This window comes from Mustela erminea, chromosome 13, assembly GCF_009829155.1.
Source record: "Mustela erminea isolate mMusErm1 chromosome 13, mMusErm1.Pri, whole genome shotgun sequence".
Lineage (NCBI taxonomy): Eukaryota > Metazoa > Chordata > Mammalia > Carnivora > Mustelidae > Mustela > Mustela erminea.
In genome coordinates this window covers 18,660,790-18,681,802 of record NC_045626.1, presented here as the reverse complement: position 1 = coordinate 18,681,802, position 21,013 = coordinate 18,660,790, and the positions used below count along the sequence as shown (strand labels likewise).

Genomic DNA, 21,013 nt, shown 5'->3' with positions numbered 1-21,013 from the left:
GGACACATAAGGAAGCAAAATCCTGGAGAGCCTGTGGTCACCCTGCTCTCTTGTTTGGGGCAGCTCTCCGGGAGAAGGAGCTCAGCTTTTTCGAGATGAACAACATCCAGGCCCGGAGGAATTTAAAAAATTCCCTGTGATTCTTCAAGACTCCCGCAGCCTCCCCCCGGCACTCCAGCTTACGTACACAACTCTCCCCCAAAATCCGATTTATTTTTGCTCAGGATTTATCCGCCACCAAAATGGGTTTAACCTTTTGAGCTTCAGTTTGGCACCTCATGCTTTTCCATCCTCAAATGTTGTCTCCCACCCCATCTGGCTGTGGCAAGACTCCTTCAAGGACCAGACATCTCTAAAATTAGGCATCGGCTGAGATTTATGCTGATTCTCCTGATTCAGTCCAGACTTGTCAACTTCCCTGGAAGCAATAAGATAGTTCCATAAATTCCTACAGCCTTTAACCGACCACACTATTTTTAAAGGGTGGTCTATATCAGATGCAATTAAATCTGAATTGTTGCCTCAATAACTCTGCCTCCTTTCTTTTCTTGCTCGCTTATATCCCCAAGTGTATTTAGCTTGCAAGGCATTTAGCATTCAATTCATCATTTTATTTTTCAGCCTCCGGAGGAAAGCTAAGAGTGGTGCCACTTTTCATTTTGGGAGGTGTGGAAACCAAGTCTCAGCACATCACTTCTTAATATGGACCCTGGTTAAGCGCGCTGCCCTGATCCTGTCTCCAGAAAATGCTCAGCTCTCATTAATGGATGAGCCGGTGGAATTGAGCCCAGGGAAAGTTCTAGCACCCAAGATCTAAAGCAGAATATATGTCTATCAATGTCAATGATTCTGACTCAAACAAACCCCAGAAAGTCCTGGGTTACCCAATTACACGAGAGCCACTGGACCTGCCTCCCTGAACTAAGTCAGCCTCCATTTCCCACCTTCTGGCCTTCTTCCCTGAACAGGTAGAATGGAGCCATCCAGAAGAAAGGGCCCTAAAAGCCCTGTTTCTCTCCTCCCTGGCCACCATCCCAAATGTCTGAGCATAACCAGGGCTGTGTCTCAGGGAGACAGGAAGTATGTAATGAGGGTCTGAGTCCACTGTTTTGTGTGACTGCTGACAGCTATTAAGTCTCACCCCTCCGTCTTCCAGGAGCGTCCCGCATCTGGGCAAGCTGGCAAGGAAACACTGAGCACTCCAAGTGCTCTCCTTTGGCACTGCAAGAGACTCCAATCCTGCAAGTCTTGTGCCTGGGGACTCTCACCACAGCACGCCCCTTCCCTATGGCATGGGGGGCTGTTAGGGACCTGCCTGAGTGGTCTGCCCTGTTCTCTCCCTGAGACTTGGAAAAGCACGAGGTGCCAAACTGAAGCTCAAAAGGTTAAGCCCATTTTGGTGGTGGGTAAGTCCTGAGCGTAGGTGAACAGGACTCTGGGGAGAATTGTAGATGTAAGCCGGAGTGCCCAGGGCAGTAACAAACCTTCTCATCCCCTTTTGGTGTGCATGTGCTCCAGATCTGGGTGAGCGTCCAGCCGCCTCAGCATGTGGTCAGAACAGTGTGTTCTCCTCCTACCAGAGACCACAATCCAGTTGTTTCCACACTAGTCAGAGAAGGAGAGCAAAGGCCCTGGGCATCTCTCTCACCCTGAGTAGAAACTTAAAACACGATCCCCATCAGTCTGATGCCTCCTGAAGGCCTGTCACGTTGTTGTTCCTACAATGGGTTGACCCTCTGGTGAACCAGAATCCTTCCCTGGCCACAGTCACTACTATGGTCGGCTGCTAAGTCCCATCGCCCAGTCTTCCATACTAGTTCCCCCCCACATGTCACTCTCTCTTGCCACCCTATAGTCTAGCCCTGCCTCAGGTTCAGTGAGAATTAGTTAAGGGTCCCTTTCTCAAGATAGCTTATTGCCAGCTACCAGGAGAGGGTGGTAATAGCTACATAAATTAATAGTGATTGAAACATGAACGGCTCCCCCTGGAGTTGTGCAAGTCACAATTGACAAAGCGATAAAGGGAGTCCCTGTTTCACCAAAGCTATTCCCAGTTCTTCCCTGACTTTCAGCACAAACATGAGCTTTAGCCAAAGGAAGAAGCCCAGAGGATTCCAGCTTTCTTGTCCTGTGGGTGTCACACTCCTAATGTGGGCAGGAGGAGAGGGGCTGGTGTTATAGCTTCCTTCCTTTCCCTCAACTGAAAGATCATCACTCAGCCCCTTAGCTTGTTTCCATGGATTAGTGGTATTTTAAGTGAGTCCATTCTTTGTTGTATGGGACCATCCCATGCATTGTGGGACACTTGACACCCCAACCACTAGGTACAAAATGTCCCAGATATCCCCCAGTTGTTGTGGAAAGCAAAAACATCCCTCCCACATCTCGGAAAGTGGACTCAGATGCTGGTGTCCCCCACCCATCACAGTGGAGTGTCATATGATAGTCTGTTTACATCTGTCTCCACCTCTAAATCTCCCTCTTCAGGAGGGCCAGCACCTTACCTTACACAAAGCTACCTTCCCAATGCCCAGAACATTGTCCAGCACAGTTCTCGGCACTAGAATACCTCTCATTTGATCTGAATTGAAAAAGAACCCTGCGAGATTGGGCAGGACAGGTGGCCCCTCAGATTCTCACTTGCACAAAGGGCAACTGGAGAGTGTCCCCACATCTATTGCTGGCAGACAACCCAGACAACTGACCTCTGCCAAGATGCACAGCACCTGGTCCTTTAAATGCTCCTCTTCCACGGAGGGCACATGCTTGCACCCAAATGGTGTACCTACCGCCTAGAGAAGCAATGTTCACAACCCATCCCACTCCCTCCATAAGCAGTCACAGGTTGCCTTTCTTTCGTGCATGGAGAGCAGCAGGGCCTACCTCCTGCCCAGGAAGAGAAGAACAGGTCAGCACAGGTGCTGACAAATAGAAATATCGAGTCACTTATTAAAAACAAACAAACAACAACAACAAAAACACAGCAGTGGACGTGAGGAAGTTCTGGACCAGGGTCTCTACTCCATGTTCTAATGCAGTGTTTTCAAGTTTCTCAATGCATTTCTTTCTCATTCTACCAAAACCTCCACTGAATTGGCGGACTGGCGTAACAGTGTTGGTGGTCGGCCCATCGGCTTTGTTCTTTGTTGACTGACTGTTGTTTTGTTCAGGTGTCCACTCGTAAGACAAATGATCCTATTCCCATCTCAAGTATCAGTTGAAGCCAGAGTCCGGCAAAGGATAGCCCAGGACCAAATGCACCATGCCACCTGTGTTTGTACAGCCTTGAGCTAAGAACGTGTGATGGCTAATTTTATTGGCAGTTTGGCTAGGTTGCAGGGCTCAGATATTATTGCAGATGTTCCTGTGAGGGTCTTTTTAGATGGGATTTGTAAATTGGTAGACTTTGATTATAGCAGATTGCCCTCCATAATGTGGGTGGGTCTCATCCAATCAGTTGAAGACCTGAATAAAATAAAAAAAACTGACCTCCCCTGAACAAGAAGAAATTATGCCAGCAGATGGCCTTTGACCCTGAACTGCAGCATCAGGTCTCCCCTGGTCTGCTGGGCTGCTGGCACCCCCTGCAGATTTGGGACTTGCCAATTTCCATAAATATATGAGCTAATCTTTAAAATAAATCTCTCTATAGATAGATACATAGAAAGATACATAGATAAGCACATGTATAAATATACCTTTTTATACATATATACATACAAACACCTTCCTATTGATTCTGTTTTTCTGGAAAGCCCTGTCTAATACATAATGGTTTTCAAATTTTAAATTGTTTATATTTTTAATGGTTATATAATCACCTATGTAATGTCTTTGATTTTGCCTTATGACCAGCAAAGCCTAAAATATTTACTGTCTGGACCATTAAGGAAAAGTTTGCCAATATCTGTTCTACATCAGTCATCTCCCTCTTGTTCACTTTGCCAACGATTGGTTTCAAGATGGTGTCAGTCAGACCAGTCAGATAAAAGGGAAGTCCTCCTGGTGGCTTATGGGAAAGGTTTATTTGCTTACAAGAAGGAATAACCAGAGGCCATGTCTGGAACTGCTGCAGCCATCCTGCAGGCCTGAGGCCAGTCTGCCTAGGCAAAAGGCCACCTCATGAGGATGCCAAACAAAAGACAAAAAGAGTCCCTATGACATCATGGAGCTACGGAGTGAACACTCTATCTCAAGTCTTCTCCTTATGTGAGACAAAAAATGACCTTCATGTTTATGATGCCCTGAGTCAGAGTTCCTGTCCCCTGCACCAAAACACATCCTGAGCAATCCTTCAAAGTGAAGAGTTAGAGAGGTTTCATTTCTCCATCAATGTCCCCGGGAAGCTGGTGATGAGGGCTGGAGCTGGAACCCCATCTTAGCTAAACTTAGAAGTCTAAAGTTGCAAGCCATGAGACAATGTGTGGCTTCTCATGAACGGACCATGAGTAGCTAAGTAGATTCAGCTGAATTAATTCTAGTGGGTGCTTTGAGGGAGCTATTTCATAACCAATAAAGGCTGCACCCACCTTCTTGAATTTATTTTATTTTGTGTTAAATCTCCAAAGGACCAGATCATTGATATTTTCCCAAGAAAAGAGATCTTATAAAAATACAAAGCTGTCCTTGTGAAAACAGAGGAGATCCACATCCCAGGCCCTACCATGCTGTTTTGTTTTTTTTTTTGCTTGTTTAGTTTTTTTTTTTCCCCCCCATTATCACGGCAAACAATTCAACTTCACTAGCTACTGCTGGGTGGATAGGCTAACAGGTAAGATATTATTGTTCCCTCACATTACTTCGAAAGCCATTTGCATACCACAAGGTATACAATTACCAAGTGATAAACCATCACTGTTATCCTCCTCATGGTTTTGTAAAAGACTTTGCTGTCCTCATGTCATAGATGGAACAGAAGATGGTAAATGAATTTTTGCAGACTATACAAGGGGCAGCTTACCTCGTTCAATACCATATGAAGAACAATGATTCGCTCCCTCAAGCTAAATCTACCACTTCTTGGCCTCATTGCTCAAATAATTACCTCCTGCCCTCCTGCCGGTGTGTTTGTAGAGACCTCCCTATGTCACTGGGGTGAGTCATTATCTGTACTCTCAGGCCACGGCCTTTCACATAGAGAACTCTGAGATCTTCAACAGACTCAGCTTGCCTTTGGAGATGGGACTGATTCTTGAACATTTTTCTAGTCCAAGAACTGAAGAGAAATCACAAAAACCTTTACAACCAACCCAGCTTACAGTTCTAGTTTTGTTTTCTTTCATACCATCTGAGACTCCTTCCCTTGTGATTTTGGAACTATCTTATAACTGAGTCCAGTCTTTAAAATGAAGGACTTCGGGGCGCCTGAGTGGCTCAGTGGGTTAAACCACTGCCTTTGGCTCAGGTCGTGATCCTGGAGTCCTGGGATCGAGCCCCGCATCGAGCTCCCAGCTCTGCGGGGAGTCTGCTTCCCCCTCTGACCTTCTCCCCTCTCATGCTTTCTCTCTCTCAAGTAAATAAATAAAATCTTTAAAAAATTAAATTAAATTAAATTAAGGACTCAGGTATAAAGAATCATGATCCCAGGACTAGAAGGAGCTTTGGTGGTCTTCTGACTCCAACCTCCTCTCCTACATTAATCCTGTCCACTGACTTCATCTACGGCTCCGCACATCCAGAGCTCGTTGTTAGAAAGCTCTGGCTAACATTGGAACAAAAATCTTTCTTCTTGCCCGTTTCACCCATAGGCTGTAGTTCTGCCAGTGGGTGCTGAATGTTCATTGTAGAAAAAATCAGTCCATATCAAAACAACCCATTATTAATGATGTTAGAAAGGAAACCAGGCTTCTTGCAAGGGCAAAGTGAACCCCCTGTGATTGTCATGGGGACACAGAACAAACACATTTCCTCTTTCACAAGATAGGCTCTCAGATATTTTAAGAAGGCTACCTTGTAACCCAGAATTTTCTCTTCCCCATGCGAAATATCCCCAGTTCCCTCAGCCTCAAATCAAGAAGCCTGGGTCCAAATCAGCTTATGGGTCTGATCATTCTTCTCCAAATAAGCCCCTGGAAATAAGAGCAATTTCACCGAATACTAATATCCCCAAATCTATGTGCTCTGTAAATTTCCATTGAAGAGCACTACTTTTTATGGCTTATTTTTTATGGACCTTTGGAAAAATACAAATTCTGCTGTGCTCCTGTGATTCCATTTGTCTGGGTCTATACCTCCTAGTAAAACCCTGCGTCCCTGTAACAATCGTGGGGGTTCACTTTGCCATCCCGAGGAGCCGTTTTCCTTCCCAACTTCTTCAACAATGGGTTGTTTTGAAACGGGCTGATGTTATCTACAATTAACCCTCAGTATTTGATTTCAAATGCATTTTAAACCCTGTCCCATCTATTTAGAAATAAGTAAATGCCATTAATATGTGTGACCGTCTTAGAAGTGAGCCTAAACTTTCCATGGCAAAGAGAGGTGCTTGGAAGGCTCAGAGGTCAATTTGAATCAACACTGAGAATGAATGATGAGTATTTGGATCTTGACAGTCCCTGTAATCAGGGGTTCACTGAAGGACTGGGCCTTCAAAGAAAAATCACAAACCAAGAATTACTCCATCAGGACCCACTATGTGCTATGCAAAATGGTAACCTGGAGTGGAGTCACACGATAAACAAGTCTGACACGAGCCCCACTTGGAGCTTGCTATCAAGGTCAGACGTGCACTGGCAAGGTCCTGCCTGCTAATACATGGAGCAGATAATAATTACACCCATTTTTCAAAAGACAAAGAAACATAACATACGAGTCCTTGCTATGTGTTCACTGCACTGCAGACATCATCTCCTTTACACTAATCAGCAGCTCAATCTTCGTATCACAGGTCCATTCAGAGATGAGAGAAGCGAGTCATGCAAAATGGTGGTGCACACTCTCAGCCAGGTCTTCCTAGAACAGGGGAGGAAAAGGCAGTAAAATGAAACTGCAGGATTAAACACTTCCCTGTGAGTACTTCCCAGAGCTACAAAGATGGCACTGAGCAGAGCAGTGATGAAGGCAAAGTAGTAGTGGTGTGACACAGAATGGGGACGGCCGGCTTGGGAACTGCAGGCAGACAGCACCAGGCTGGCAGTTGCCCTCAGAGAGATGTCCCCCGGGACTATGTCAGGAGAAGACAATGTCCCTTGGTCGAATAGGTCGAATAGATGCAACAATTTGGGGCTCTGTTCTCCCATTCCAAAAGCCACGGCTAGCACTAGCTCTTGACCTTCCTGGGAGTCCCTAGAATCAGAGTGAGAAGCGACCCTAGCCTTCTCCTAGTCCAGCCCTTTATTTTGGAGCCAAGGACTCAGTGGTTCTGGGAAGTTAAAGAATGCGTCACCATCACCCTGACAGTCCTATATGTGCTGGGATTCATGCCCGCTCCATTCTCTTTCCACTAAATCACACCCTCTGCAAATCGGGTTTCTCAGCAGCCCCATTTTCTCCTGCCATTCTCTCTGTTTTCCACGTAAAGGAGGGGCTCGCAGCACCCTATCTGAACACTGAAGCCCATAGCACTTCATGCAAAAACCTCTTAGATTGCCATGGCACAAAACTCACGGGGTAAGGGAAATAAGCACTGTGCAGAAGTAGCTATAAATAAAAGCCCCAAACTAGTGAAAGTTTCTAGATCTCCTTTTTATTTAAATGTTCCTCATTTATATGCAACCAATTCACAAAAGCCCACACACCAATCTGGAACGCACCTGGTATTGTGAGAAATTGCCAGTTTGGCGGTGTCGTGCTTTTTTCCCCCACAATAAAAACTGCACAGTGTCATGTCCTTAGGGTACATCAGTCCCCTTTCCTCCTTCTTTAATGAATCCCCCAAAGAGATAGGTGTATAAAATACACCCAACAAAATGGGCTCTATTCATTCCCTATCATTGTAGGAACACCTGTCCAGGTACATTTTTAGAGAATGGATTTGTCCAACAGCTCTCGCTGGTGTGACCTTGTACCACACTTGTGCTAAACCAAAAACTGTTTCAGTTGGCCAAGGCTGCTGTAACAAAGTACAACAGACATTTATTGTCTCCGAGTTCCGGAGGCTTCAAGTCCAAGATCAAGGTGTCAGCAGGGCTGGTTTCTTCTGAGGCTTCTCTCTCGGGCTTGCAGATGGCCACGGTCTCCTCCCTGTGTCTTTACACATACTCTTCCCTCTGCCCATCTTTGTGTCCAAATTGTCCCTTTTTATAAGGACATTGGTCATGTTGGATCCAGACCCCTCCTAATGACCTTCTTTTAACTTAATTATCCGTTTAAAGACCCCATCTCCAAACACAGTCAGATTCTGAGATGCTGGGGGTTAGGTCAAATTCAGCCTATAACACCCTCCTCGCCAAATCCGTGTCTTCTTGCATGCCAAATACATTGTCTCCATCCCAACAGCCCCACATGTCATAACCTTGCCACCATCAACGCTGAGGCCTCTACCTCAAGCAGCTTTTAGGGCTGGGATTTGTAGAGGTGAAAAGGGATTAAAATAACTTGTCCTTCTCCCCTACGACTGGCGTCAAGACCACAGACAGAAGCTTTGGCTATCTGGGCCCCTTCTGTCAGGAGAGGCGTGAGACCCTCCTGTGGGCCTCCCCAGCTCAGAGCAACGCCACTGGGAGAAGGAAGTGTGTTTCTCCCAAGACCACGGCACAAAACTCCAAAGATGAACTGGGAGAGCGTTTGTGCAGAAGGAGAATGCATCTCCACCGGCCTCTTGTTCAGAAGGCGCTGATTTCCTCTGTTCTAGGAAAGGAACACCGAGAGAGAGCTGATTCAGCTCACTGAGGGTAAAAATAGCTAAGTGGACAGCTTGAGTGAGACTTAGCACTTCACCTGTTTTTCCTATTATCAACTGCACACGGGAATGTATCAAGGGCTGCAGAGTTACAGCCATTGTAAAACCAAGGCTCTGTGTAAAAACCATCTACCTGAAATTGAGAAGTGGTTGGAGCTCACTCAGATTAGAAAGAGGGCCTTCGCGTGATTCTCCTCCAACAGCTGCCAGGGGAATGGCAGCCTGCGGGAAGCCTATGTGACAGGAGGAGCGCCTCAGGGAAGGCACCAGAGAGCGCCCACCATCAATGGCATGCTAAGGGGAAAGGCTTGGGTTTCCCCTGATCTCTTGACAGTCTTCCAAAGTTCATCGTGGTTTCTTGAAGACCAAGGTGCATTTATGGGTCAAGTTCATTTTCAGGGGGACAAGGCCGGGCACCTCTCCCGTGAGGAGCTGCATTAATATCTGATTCACGTATCTGCCTGGACCCCTACAATTTCTGAACCATAACACCCTTCAGACTGGCTCAGTGCTCCCAAGTACAACTTCCCAAAGGAGGTGAATGGAGACACGTGGGCAGTCTTTAGAAGTTCTCCTGTGGCTTTAAGAAATCCTACTTGACCCTCAATTCTAGAGAGGCTGGAAAGTGTCAAGTTAGGGCTTTGGTAAGGGAGTGAGGAAGCAGATCTTCAGAGCTCGGTGAGAAAAAACGCACAGACACACATACTCGTGCCCACACTCACATGCAGACACACACGTATACCTATGTTCATTTTTTAAGAGAGAACAAGAGAGGGCTTGAGAATAGCAAACATGCCCCAGTTTGCCCATCCTTAAATATTGCTAGATGAATCCGTCATGTTGACAAATAGCCCCCACTAAGGGCAGACCCAGCAGGCTCCTGCTCCTCACAAATGCAAATTGTGGAATGCAGGGGGCCAGCAGAGTGCACACATGTGGTCTAAAAATATGCTGCCTGTCCCATCTCTCTGGGGATCCACTTCCCAGGCCACTTGCGGGGGGGGGGGGGGGTGCGCGGGGAGCGCTGAGGCAGGGGCCCCGCCTGAGGGGAGGAGCAGGGGCCTCTCTGTTTGCACCGGAGCTAATTACCCGAGGACCTAGACAGGCAGCTGCTGGGCCCCTGCTCTGGGTTTCCAAGTGCCTTGCAAGGCTGCGGTTCTAACTTTAGAATGGCACTCCCAACTTTGATCTTCCAGCACTGCTTGGCTTTAGGCAAAACATAAACTTGAGAGCTGCAACATGTTTTTTAAATTTTATTCCCCTGGCAGTTTCAGAATAAGGACAGGAATTATTTTCAAATGAGAATCTTTGACTGCACAACACAGGCTTCAAAAATTAAGCAGAAACACATGGCAGCTCTTATTATTAAATTTCCCTTGGAAAACAATGGTTTAAATTATTGGGGGGGGCAGTTTGATAAAACTTTGAAATGTGAAGCCTAAAGTTTAAAATTTAAAAAAAAAAAATAGCTTTAGCGTCGTTGGTTTTTGGTTTTTTTTTTTAAGATTATTATAGACTTTTTTTAGCCCTGCCATTATTAACCTATATCTGCCAATGTTTAAAATATGGAATGCTTTGGGGTTTAAAATATAAATGACAATTTTTAAAGCTGAAAATCAGGTGCTAAGGGGTTTTCTGAAGTACAGAGAAACATTCAGGCTTCCCGGTTAGAACGTCTCCCCATAAAGCAAGTTTTTAAGAAAATAATGAAGATTGTGGACCTGAACTGTATCCTAATCTTTCTGATTCTCTATGGAGTCCAGCAAGAAATAGAGACCCAGAAAAGTGAGCTGGGCGGGCCACAGTTGGGGCTGCTGGTCTCTTCTGTCACCAAAAGCTTTCAAAGCACACTTCCCACTTCTCCCCAGGCCATTCCCACAAAGGGATTCGGGCAAGAGGATGTTTTTGGAACCATCTCAGTCGCCCAGGCACTCTTCAATTCCTCCTTCCCCTCCAGGACCCAGTCAATTACTACCTTCTCGATGAAGCCTTTCTGATCACCTCATTTAAAAGTTTCCCCATGCCCTCATCAGCTCACATCCTTATTGTGCGTATCACTCGTTTGGAACTTACGATCTCCTGCTGGATGTGGTTAGTGATCTTTCAAATGTGGCTCTTCCCTTCCCAGCTACCTTAGAAGATCCTCAGTGGCAAGAAGCAGCTCTTTTCGCTGTCTGCCTCCCCCCTTGGGCCTAGCTCAGTGCCAGGGCCCTGTGGCTGGGCTCCCCGCTGGTGCCGCAGGGGATAATCACAGCGCTCCAGTAATGACAAGAACTTATCTTCTAGCATCACCCAGAGGACACCCTAGGCAACAATTGCAGATGGAAAAAAAAGAAACCCGAAGTCCCTCCACCCCTTGGCCCTCCTGCCCTGAAGCAGAGCCATCTGCAGGAGGTGGGGCTGTGCCTTGGGGGGAGGGAGGGGGGGGTGGAGAAGTGGGGGGGAGGGGGGGAGGCCTCACTGGCCAGGTGGCACATTCACTTGTGAGCCCTCAGCAGGACGGAGAGATGGAAGAGGAGACAGGAAGCTGGTCAGCCCCACTCTGATTCTGCAAAGGACTTACTTTTTTACATCTGTTGATTCTCCTAACCTGGCTCCCGTGACCCAGCCTGTTCGGAAGCTTTTCTGATTAAAGGGATCGTTCCTGTCCAGCGTATTGTGGGCCTTAATGATCGCCACCCGCCCCCTCTGAGCGCAGGGCGACTTCCCTGGCGCTCTTCGCAGTATTTTTGAAACAGTATTAATACCAGTTGTGGGAAAACAAGAACATCATTCACGGAACTTTGTTTATGTCACTGAATTCCAGTTTGGAATGAGTTCCTTTTCGGTTATAAGAAACTTCCCTTCCTCTATCTAGGAGCCAACCAAAAAAGCTCATTCAACATTTTGAGTAGGGCTGTCATTGCCTGGATGGTGAGAACACGTCGCAGGTGTAGAAGAGTAGCTTTTGCCTGGGTGGTGTCTGTGGCTTCAGGCCTTGTTACTCAAAATGTGGCCTCAGAGCATGGCCTGGGAGCTGGTTAGGAAAGGAGAGTCTCAGTTTCCACGCCAGAGCCGCCGAATCAGGATCGCCATTTCAACAGGATCCCCTGAGATTCACACACACGTGAATGCTGACCAGCTCCCATGAGAGCTCTCTCCACCCCAGAAAACCATCTCCCACCCACCTGTCACTCCTGCCTGAAACGCTCATCATAGAGACCCACAGGATAGGCCTTATTGCCCTTAAATGGCAAATACACCCAAAAGGAACAATTTATTAAGGCAAATCAGCTACTAGTACAGAGATGCTCAAATGAACTCGTCTGCTCTTTTGCCAAGTGAAGGAAAGAAGGAGCTGATGCTTTGTGCACTCCGGGACGGGCGCCGACGGGGGTGTCTCCTGGTCTGAGGATGGCAGGCGGGCGCGTGGGGCAGGGTAGGGGGTCGGGGGAGTTTCTTTCCACCTGTCCTGTGCTGTCTGGATCCAGATGTGGGAGACAGAGTCCCTACAGTGGCAGACTTTCAACAGTTAAAAAACGATCTTCCCAAAGAGCTAGCCACATCCAGGAGGGCCCGAGAGCCAGAGAATCGAGTCCAGGAGGCTGTGAGAATGAAAGTGAGACCAGGCAGGCTGACACGGACTAGCGGGGGAGCTAACAGGGCCGGGGCTGGAGACGGAGGCTGTGGTTCCCCCCGGGGCCTGTCCATGGAGGCATGGGCTTATAGAAGCAGAATCCATCTAAAAGGCCAGAAACAAGAATGTCCTGCCTGTCCACCTGCCTGAGGGGATCCAAAAGGTCACAGTCACACTAATAACGATCTGTACAAACCCTGCTAGTATGGCTCCAGGGTCTCTGAGAGGACTTCTTCATCTGAGACACTTCTGAGAGGCTCCAGGAGCTACCTGAAGTCTCTGAGGAATCGGGCGACCTCTTTCTCCACCCTTGGGTCCATCGTTCCACACGCGGATGCCCTTGCCCTTGGAGTCCGACAGCCCCATAACTTACTTCGGAGATACAAAAACAAATAATAACTTCCTTCTGTGTGGGAGTCCGTTCGGTCTGCTGTAACAACACCACACAGGCTGGGGGGCTCCTCGACAACACGAATTTACTTCTCACAGTTCGGGAAGCTGAAAGTCCAAGATGAAAGTGCAGGCAAATTTGCTGTCTGGTGAGGGCAAACTTTCTCGTTCATAGATGGCTACCGTTCCTTCTCCTGTGTCCTCATAGCAGAAAGATCGAGAGAGTTCCCTCGGGGTCTCTTTTAAGAGGGCACCAATCCTGTTCCCGAGGGGTGCACCCTCATGACCTGATCGCCTCCCAAAGGCTCCACCTCCTAACACCATTACCTTAGAGGTTAGGAATCAACATACGGATTTTTCATGGACACAAACACTCCATCCCTAACGCTCTATTAGATCCCTTCGCAGAGCTGCTGATTTCGACAGAGTTCAGAGAGAAATCGCTAACCCCTCACATCCTTGGATCCCCCTGTGGATATATTCTCTCACAGGGATACATTTTCTCCAGGACTCCCCAGTCTTGATGTATTTTAGTTTCTGTCCCTTCCCATTCCTACCCTGCTGGTTCACCAGACACCCCAGTGTATGTCTGTCTCCTAATCGTGAATATGGCGGAAATTCTTTTTCCATTAGAAACGAGGATTGAGTAGGTTCAGGAAAGATACATCTAGAAACGGACATGGAGCGCAGTCGTGGGCAGGGGAGCCACTGGACATCCCACCCTGACAGGGGCAATTCTCACCGCTCACCAGTGCCACACCTGCTACAGTCCATTAGTTTATAAACGAACCAAGTGAAGTAACTTTAAAATTAACTTCAAGGGGCACCTGGGTGGCTCAGTGGGTTAAGCCTCTGCCTTCTGCTCAGGTCATGATCCCAGGGTCCTGGGATCGAGCCCCACATCACAGCCTCCTGGACTCAATCCTCTGGCTCTCAGGCCCTCCTGGATGTGGCTAGCTCTTTGGGCTCTCTGTTCAGCAGGGAACCTACTTCCCCTTCTCTCTCTGCCTGCCTCTCTCCCTACTTGTGATCCCTGTCTGTCAAATAAATAAATAAATAAATAAAATCTTCAAAAAAAAATTAACTTCAAGAGGAACACAAAGGGGCAGCAGCCTGAGGAGACAGTGGGAATTCTACCCACTTCTGCTCATTTGTTCATTGATTCTACACCTAGAAGAGTATCTGTCATAGAACAGGAAAACATATTTACAAATGATTGACCAAATAAATGAGTGAATTTAGCAAATATAGGCAAAGTGTCTGGATGTGCAATTCTTTGTTCTAGACACTAGAAAGCAGCAGGGACTCAATGAGCCCCAGCCTGACAGAGGGTCCAGGGAAATAGTAGATGATCCCCAGACCCATATATGACAAAGAACGCAAGGCATGGCTATAGCAATGCACAGAAGGGTCTGCTGAGGACCCTGACCATGGTTCAGTGGAGTTGGCCCAGGGGGGCTGAAGGGGAGATGTATGGCCAAGGACTCAGGTACTGAGTCTCAGGGGCTGGAGGTGCCTGCTAGGGGGACCAACTTCTCTGGCCTCTTGAGGTGTCTCCCTAGAGACAATGACTAGAAACTAGTCCCAATCTGGGTCCCCAGCCTCCAGACCGGGGCTGGATTCCCTCCACTCTTGGGATAGCCCAAGTCCACTGCCAAGAGCTGACAACAGCACGGGGTGGACAAAAGAAACGTAGAGCTTGTTGTCTGCATGGCAGGGGGAGCGAGGAGTGGGGGGGACAGAAAGGAGGTTATTATAGTCCAGATACAACAGGCCTTTGCATTTTAAACACGGAGAGGAAGGAACAGGCAGATTAAAAAGCGAAAAACGGCAGTTTGCAGAGAAAGGTTAGCTGTTGAAGAATGAGTAAGAGATGGGGGGTGGGCGGACAGCTTTGATAACAAAACCAGAGGAATTAGTTAGTTATCTGCTGAAATCTACTGCTTCAGAGGAAGCTCAAGAGTCATATGAGCTGGTTTACACAGGGAATAAGACTGAGTTGGGATGAGATTTCACTGCGTAATGGGATAAAAATTCAGGCACTGCTCATTCAGATCCAAGGCTCTCTTGCAACCCTGCTCTGAGCTGGAGGGAATTGTGTTGTGGTACATATTTCTATCTGAATGCGAGCCAGTGCGTATTCTACAGGCACAAAGTTCTTTCATGCCCGGGGGAAAAAGTGTTCCTGTTCGTACATATTCTTTTATCCTAAATCTGAAGTACTTAATAAGAAGTCATTGTTGGCAAAGGCCTGGTATGAAGCAAGGCTGTGTGTGTGTGTGTGTGTGTGTGTGCGCACGCTCACGAGCCTGTACGTGTGTGCATGTGTGTATGTGTGTGTACATATGTGTCCAAGAGAAACATACCTCTTTGTCACAGTGTGGAATGGGCCAGGTTTTCCATAAATGGATAAGAGGAATTTGCTGAAGCATTTGCCACACTAAATGTGTTGTGGGTCACACTTGAATATGCGTTGTTCCCCTTTCCCTTTTTTTCTAACCAATTCCCACCTGCCTTGCATGCCGCATCCATCAAGACTTTCAGTAGGTCTGGTTTCAGTTCCCGTAAACTGGATCAGGCTAGCAGTAGCAGAGTCAGTGGTTAGTGGAGTCAGGCATCTCGGCACCCCCGCCCTTGCCAGCCGGCTTCCCAAACTCACTCATGTCACCAAATTGCAAATCATGCAAAAGCAAAAGATAAACTCCAGGCCAACTAAAGCCGTTTGGAATGTGGGGACTTGGGTGCAGATAAATACCTCCAAGGTTTCCCATATACGATTTGAGGCTTTGAAGTCAGAAATCAATGGCCGGCTTTTCGAATGAAAAGGTAACAGGTGTGCTCAGGTGAGCCCCAGACAGCTGGGTCTGTGGAAGCAGGTGCTCACACAGGTGCGGTGGCTGCTCCTGCCATACGTCCTGAGCAGACATGGGATGCAGGAGGAGGAATGAGACTGTGAATCAGAGAAGACAGGCCCGTTCAGCCATCCGTGCCTCATTTGTCTCCAGGTACACAGAGCAAATCCACAAGTAGAGAAGTACATAGCAGATGGGACGTTCCAGAAGGAAACTGCTTCCTGTTCCAAAGCCTTCAGAAATATAAGGAAAAGACAACCAATGAGTTTTTGGTCAGAGAGCTGATCTCAAAACCAAGACACGGAAACTACCAGGACCCATGAGAGGAACCTTGCAAACATAAGCAGTAATGAGGAGTTGAAGAAGAGTGGGCTGTAAGTATTACCAGCCGGAGCATAAGCCCTCAAAAAGGCTTGCTGGCCTCAATGTTGAAATAACTCAAGTCTCTGTCCTGCCCATCCTTCCCCTGATCCACTCTTTCTTTGGGGGACCACACTCAGCCCCATGCTTGTATGTCTCCCAAATCAAAACAACCCCCATGCTGACCTCTCTCCTAAGCTCCAGACTCAAAAACCCAATGTCCTATTCATCCTCTTGGATACTTAATGACTATTCCAAAGTTAATGTATCCAAATTGCACTGATTTCCACTGTACCCCCAAGTCCCACTATGTCTTGGTCTTCCCCATCTCAGAAAATAATCCTCACAAGCACGTTCCAAGGCACCATTATCTCTTGCCTCAATGACCAGCATGCCCTCGGGCCCACCAACCTGATCCTACACTTTCCCAGTGTCTAGTCTCTCCATGGCAACCCAAGTGACTTTTGAAAATATAATCAGATTAGCCTGCTTTCATGCTCAAAAACTCCCACTGGTGTTTTATTACCCTTAAAATGAAGCCCAAAGTCTTACACTGGCTACAAATGGCCAGACCAGCATTTACTGTTCCAACCTCATCTCCTCTCATCCCATGCCAATTCCAACCACCCTGGCCTCCTGGCTGTTCTTCAAAACATCACCTGGTTCCTTCCTCAGCATCTTGATATTTGTGGCTCCATCCACCTGGAAAACACTTTTCAAAACATTTCACATTGCTCACTCTTCCACTGCATCCAAAATTGTTGCACATATTACCTCTGCAGAGAAGCCTTCTGACCCAGATGCTACAGGAGACCAACCACCACCCAACCCCTCATACCACCCTCTCTTCCCTTAACTTGTCTATTTATCATGGTTTTTTGGTTTCCCAGCTTATTTTAAACATTCTTGCTGTGTTTGGGAACCTTCAAGATTTTCCAAGTGGAAAATAGTATCATGGCTTTACCAGTGTCCTCCAACCCCCAAATCCATGTCCATCCAGAACCTCCGATTGTGACCTTACAATCTGGATGGATAAGTTCTTTGCAGCTATATACTCAGTTAAGGTTCTTAAAAATGAAATCATCTGGTTTTAGAATGGGACGTAAGTCTAATGACTGCAATACTTACAAGAAAGAAGAGAGGGAGCCTTGGACACAGACTTGAAGTGAAGAAGGCCATCTGACAACAGAAGCAAAGATAGTCATGGAGCCACAAGCCAAGGGATGCCAAGATGCAGGGAAGAATTCTTCCCTAGAACCTTCAGAGGGAACATATCTCTGCCAGCACCTTGATTTTGGACTTTCAGCCTTCAGATGTGAGGCAACAAAGCCATCAAATTTGTGGTAATTTGTTACAAAGCCCATAGGAAACTAATACAGCCAGAAAACCCATTTCATGTAATTCACTCAGTATCTGAGAAGCAGGCATGATCCTTCCCACTTTACAAATGAAGCCTGAAGGGCAGAGAAACTTCAACACATGCCTTGAAACCTAAAGAAACCGGAACTCCTGCATTCTGACAGTCCACCTCCTAATAACAACACGTGTAAAATGAGGAGGCTGGAATGCCAAGTGACTCTGATGATCCCCTTTCAAGATATTTTAAGGCTGCTGCCAAGAACAATGTAGTCCTAGAGGCAGCATAGGGAAGCTACCAACATGAGAGAAAGCTGTCAGGGTGCCGACAAAGCCCACCATCAGAAGTTCAGAGTGGTAGGTCATAAATTATTTGTATAAGAGAAAAAGCCAAGCAAGGGTCCATTTTAACAGCCATCTGGCATCTCTATCCTGTAACTTAGGCTGAGTCTGTACTGGGTTTCATGCTTTGGGGCAGAAACTCATACCAGAAAAATATTCTTTAATGCATTTTTGTGCAGCTGGATAGAGCCGAGAATTTGTTCAGATTTAAATTAAATTACACCTACGCTGATACTACAAAGGATATTAATCAGGTAGACTTAGTAAATACTGATAGGGCACCCAGAGGGTGCTAAGCACTACCAGTGACTTGTGGAGATCACTGGAAGGGAAGAAAATGGTGGCGCTTTTGGCTGGCATGAATCACATCTATAAGCCAGTGAGAAAAGTTGTCATGTCCAGTTCTGCTAACCAGAAAAAAAAAAAAAAAATCTGGTCCTTATAAGGCTGCTAATCCATTTAATCAGTACCACAGCCTTAATTTAGTACCCTCCCAAGAGTACCACAGGGACCTGTCAGGTTTCATGAGAATGGAAGCCACCATAGAAGGAACTCAGCGACCCAGAAATCCAGACGCGGAAGCTACATAGAATCATACTGGCTAAACTATAAGCAAAAGATCATCTAGTCCAACTCTGTCACTATACAGAAGGGAAAATCTAGGCTCTTGAATATGGAATATGGAGGGACTTTTCAGAGGTTAACTTATGATCGTATAGACCTCAGTCTTTAGGGCAGAGAGACCTGGGTCTCTTACCACTTCCTAGTTGGATGGCCATGACCTACGACAAACTAACTCCACTCCCTGCATCTCCATTTGTTTCCTTAACTCCAAAACGGACATACTGATTTTCACCTCATAATGTTTTGCAAGGAACAACACAAGTGATACCGAGTACCTGGTGTAGATAGAGTAAGTGTTCGATCCCACCTTCTTGGTCTTTCCCAGGGTCACACTGACCAATTCTGGTTGAGCCAGGATTAAAATCCAGATATCAAGGAGTGTCCGGCTGGTACTCTTCCCATGCCATCTCTCCAAAGAGAAGAGTATTGCCCATTTGTATTCCTGGGTCTACATTCCAATAATTCAGGATACTGACCAGTACCTCCTAAGTTAAACAAGATACAAAGAATGACAATAAATCTCTTTTTTCCAAGTAAGTTCAGCAAGCCATCCTATAACCCCACACCGAATTCCTAAAACTATAAAGAGCTTCCTTTAAGACCAACATTTTCTGGCTAATTAAAATGAATGTTGTATCGATGAAAGATTATTTTAAAATGGCACTGATAGTGTTTAGACATTGTCATAACATCAGCCGGCAGATCACTAATTTGCAAATTTACTAAAGATCTTGCCAATTAAAACCTCTTCTAGACACTCTGAAACACACTGTCACTGACAGCTGATAGACCACATGGTAAAGACATGATCATATTAAAATCACACAAGACTGTTCTCTCTGGAAAGGCTGGGGGAGAGAGACGGGGGCATGTCCCCAAAGTGAGTGCCACTAAGTCAACCCAGCCAGACTGGCAGAAGAGAAAAGCAAATCTTTTGGTTTTATTTTACCCTCACTGTTTTCCAAAACAAACAGTGGAACTTCTCAAAAAGTCTGCAGGAAATTATCATCCTGCAAAATTGTTCCTGTGTTTCTCTTGGTGAGACAAGCCAAGAGAAGGGAATCTCTGGACCAAACTTGACATTCACAAAAACACAAACTGACTTACACCTGGAAGTTGGCGGGCATTAGCCCAGGGTCCTATGGGGACAACTTTGCACTTCTCTAGGGGTGTCCCAAGGGGCAACAGTAGTCATCAATCCCTGGAAAGTCACCCCAATTAACAGCACAGTGAGTTCCTGTAAAAGTCCACTTTACAAGCTCTGCCCAGCAGTGGGTCATTGAAGGAAATTTTCCAGATTTGGAAGTCAAGGTAGTATGACAAGGCATGCATTCAAATGGACAGATTTCATACATATAACCCTAGGAGCCAACATTTAATGAACACTTCCCATGTGCATTATATCATTTATTCACTGTTAACAATCCTATAAGATTGATGCTACTATTATTCCCAAATATCATGAAAGGAAATTAAGGTGTAGAGATGTAAAGAAGGTGCTGTAGATCTCATTCTTGTACATAACAGCTGCTATGCAATAGAACCAAGATTCAAGCCCAGGCCTATCTCACTCCAGGACCGTGGTGGGAAAACTCCACAGTGTTATCTGGCCTTATTCCTGAGAGAGGTGATCTGCTCACATACTGGTCCATAGGAGATGGTGGCCTTTTCCGAGATCCATGTATAATATTTCTCAACTCAATAAGGTATTCAGAAATGTAGCAAATTATACAAGTATAACCATATAAGCGGTTATTGTATTTACATTCTATGTTGAAACAGTGTATACTAAAACCTTAAGATCCAGACTCAAAATCTGTCATTACTGGGCACCTGGGTGGCTCAGTTGGTTAAGCAACTGCCTTCGGCTCAGGTCATGATCCCGGAGACCTGGGATCGGGTCTTGCATCGGGCTCCCAGCTCCACGGGGAGTCTGTTTCTCCCTCTGACCTCCTCCTTGCTCATGCTCTCTCTCTCACTGTATCTCTCTCTCAAATAAATAAAATCTTTTTAAAAATTTGTGATGACTTACGAAGAACATGACATTAAAATGGGTTTATTAAACCAACTGGATGGTGGATAAGATGGTCCTGGTGTTCCAGTAACTACAGTTGTGGAGTTTATCCCACTGAAACCTAGTGGGATAAAATAACCACTCATGACCCATGAATTCTTGGATCCAAAATTAGACAGCACAGTGGGAATGTGTTCTTGATCTATGATGTCTAAGTTCTCAGCTGGAAGACTGGAGGCTAATGACTAAAATCACCTGGAAGTTCCCTCACCTTCATGTCTGGGGGGGTTAGTGTTGGCTGTGAGCTGGGGCCTTGGGTCCTCTCCACGTGAGAACTCCATGGGGTGGGATCTCTCCACAGATTTCTTTCCGCGTGGTGGTTGGGTTCTAAAAGCAAGCAACCTGAGAGAGAGAAAGTAGGTGGAAATTGTATCACCTTTTTTGACCTAGCCTTGGAGGGCTCCCAGAATTCTTTCCACCCCTATCCATTTAACAGAAGCAAGTCATTTAAAGCCAGTCCATATTTGAGAGGAGGAGAATCAGACTCCACCTCCTGTTGGTAGGAATGTCAAAGTCCTAGAGGAAAATAAATGGCATTGGAAATATTATTGGGGCTATTT

The 21,013-nt window shown here is 46.4% G+C and overlaps 1 long non-coding RNA gene across 1 annotated transcript in view; it reads right to left on the bottom strand.

Annotated features, from left to right (window-relative positions):
- The window catches only part of LOC116572052, a 70,391-nt gene that overhangs the window by 9,111 nt on the left and 40,267 nt on the right, over window positions 1-21,013 (bottom strand). Inside the window, exons 6-7 of the long non-coding RNA XR_004278106.1 lie at window positions 15,601-18,864; window positions 6,809-6,951 (exon numbers count right to left, since the gene is read on the bottom strand). This is a non-coding gene — a long non-coding RNA (uncharacterized LOC116572052). The remainder of the gene's footprint in view (window positions 1-6,808; window positions 6,952-15,600; window positions 18,865-21,013) is intronic.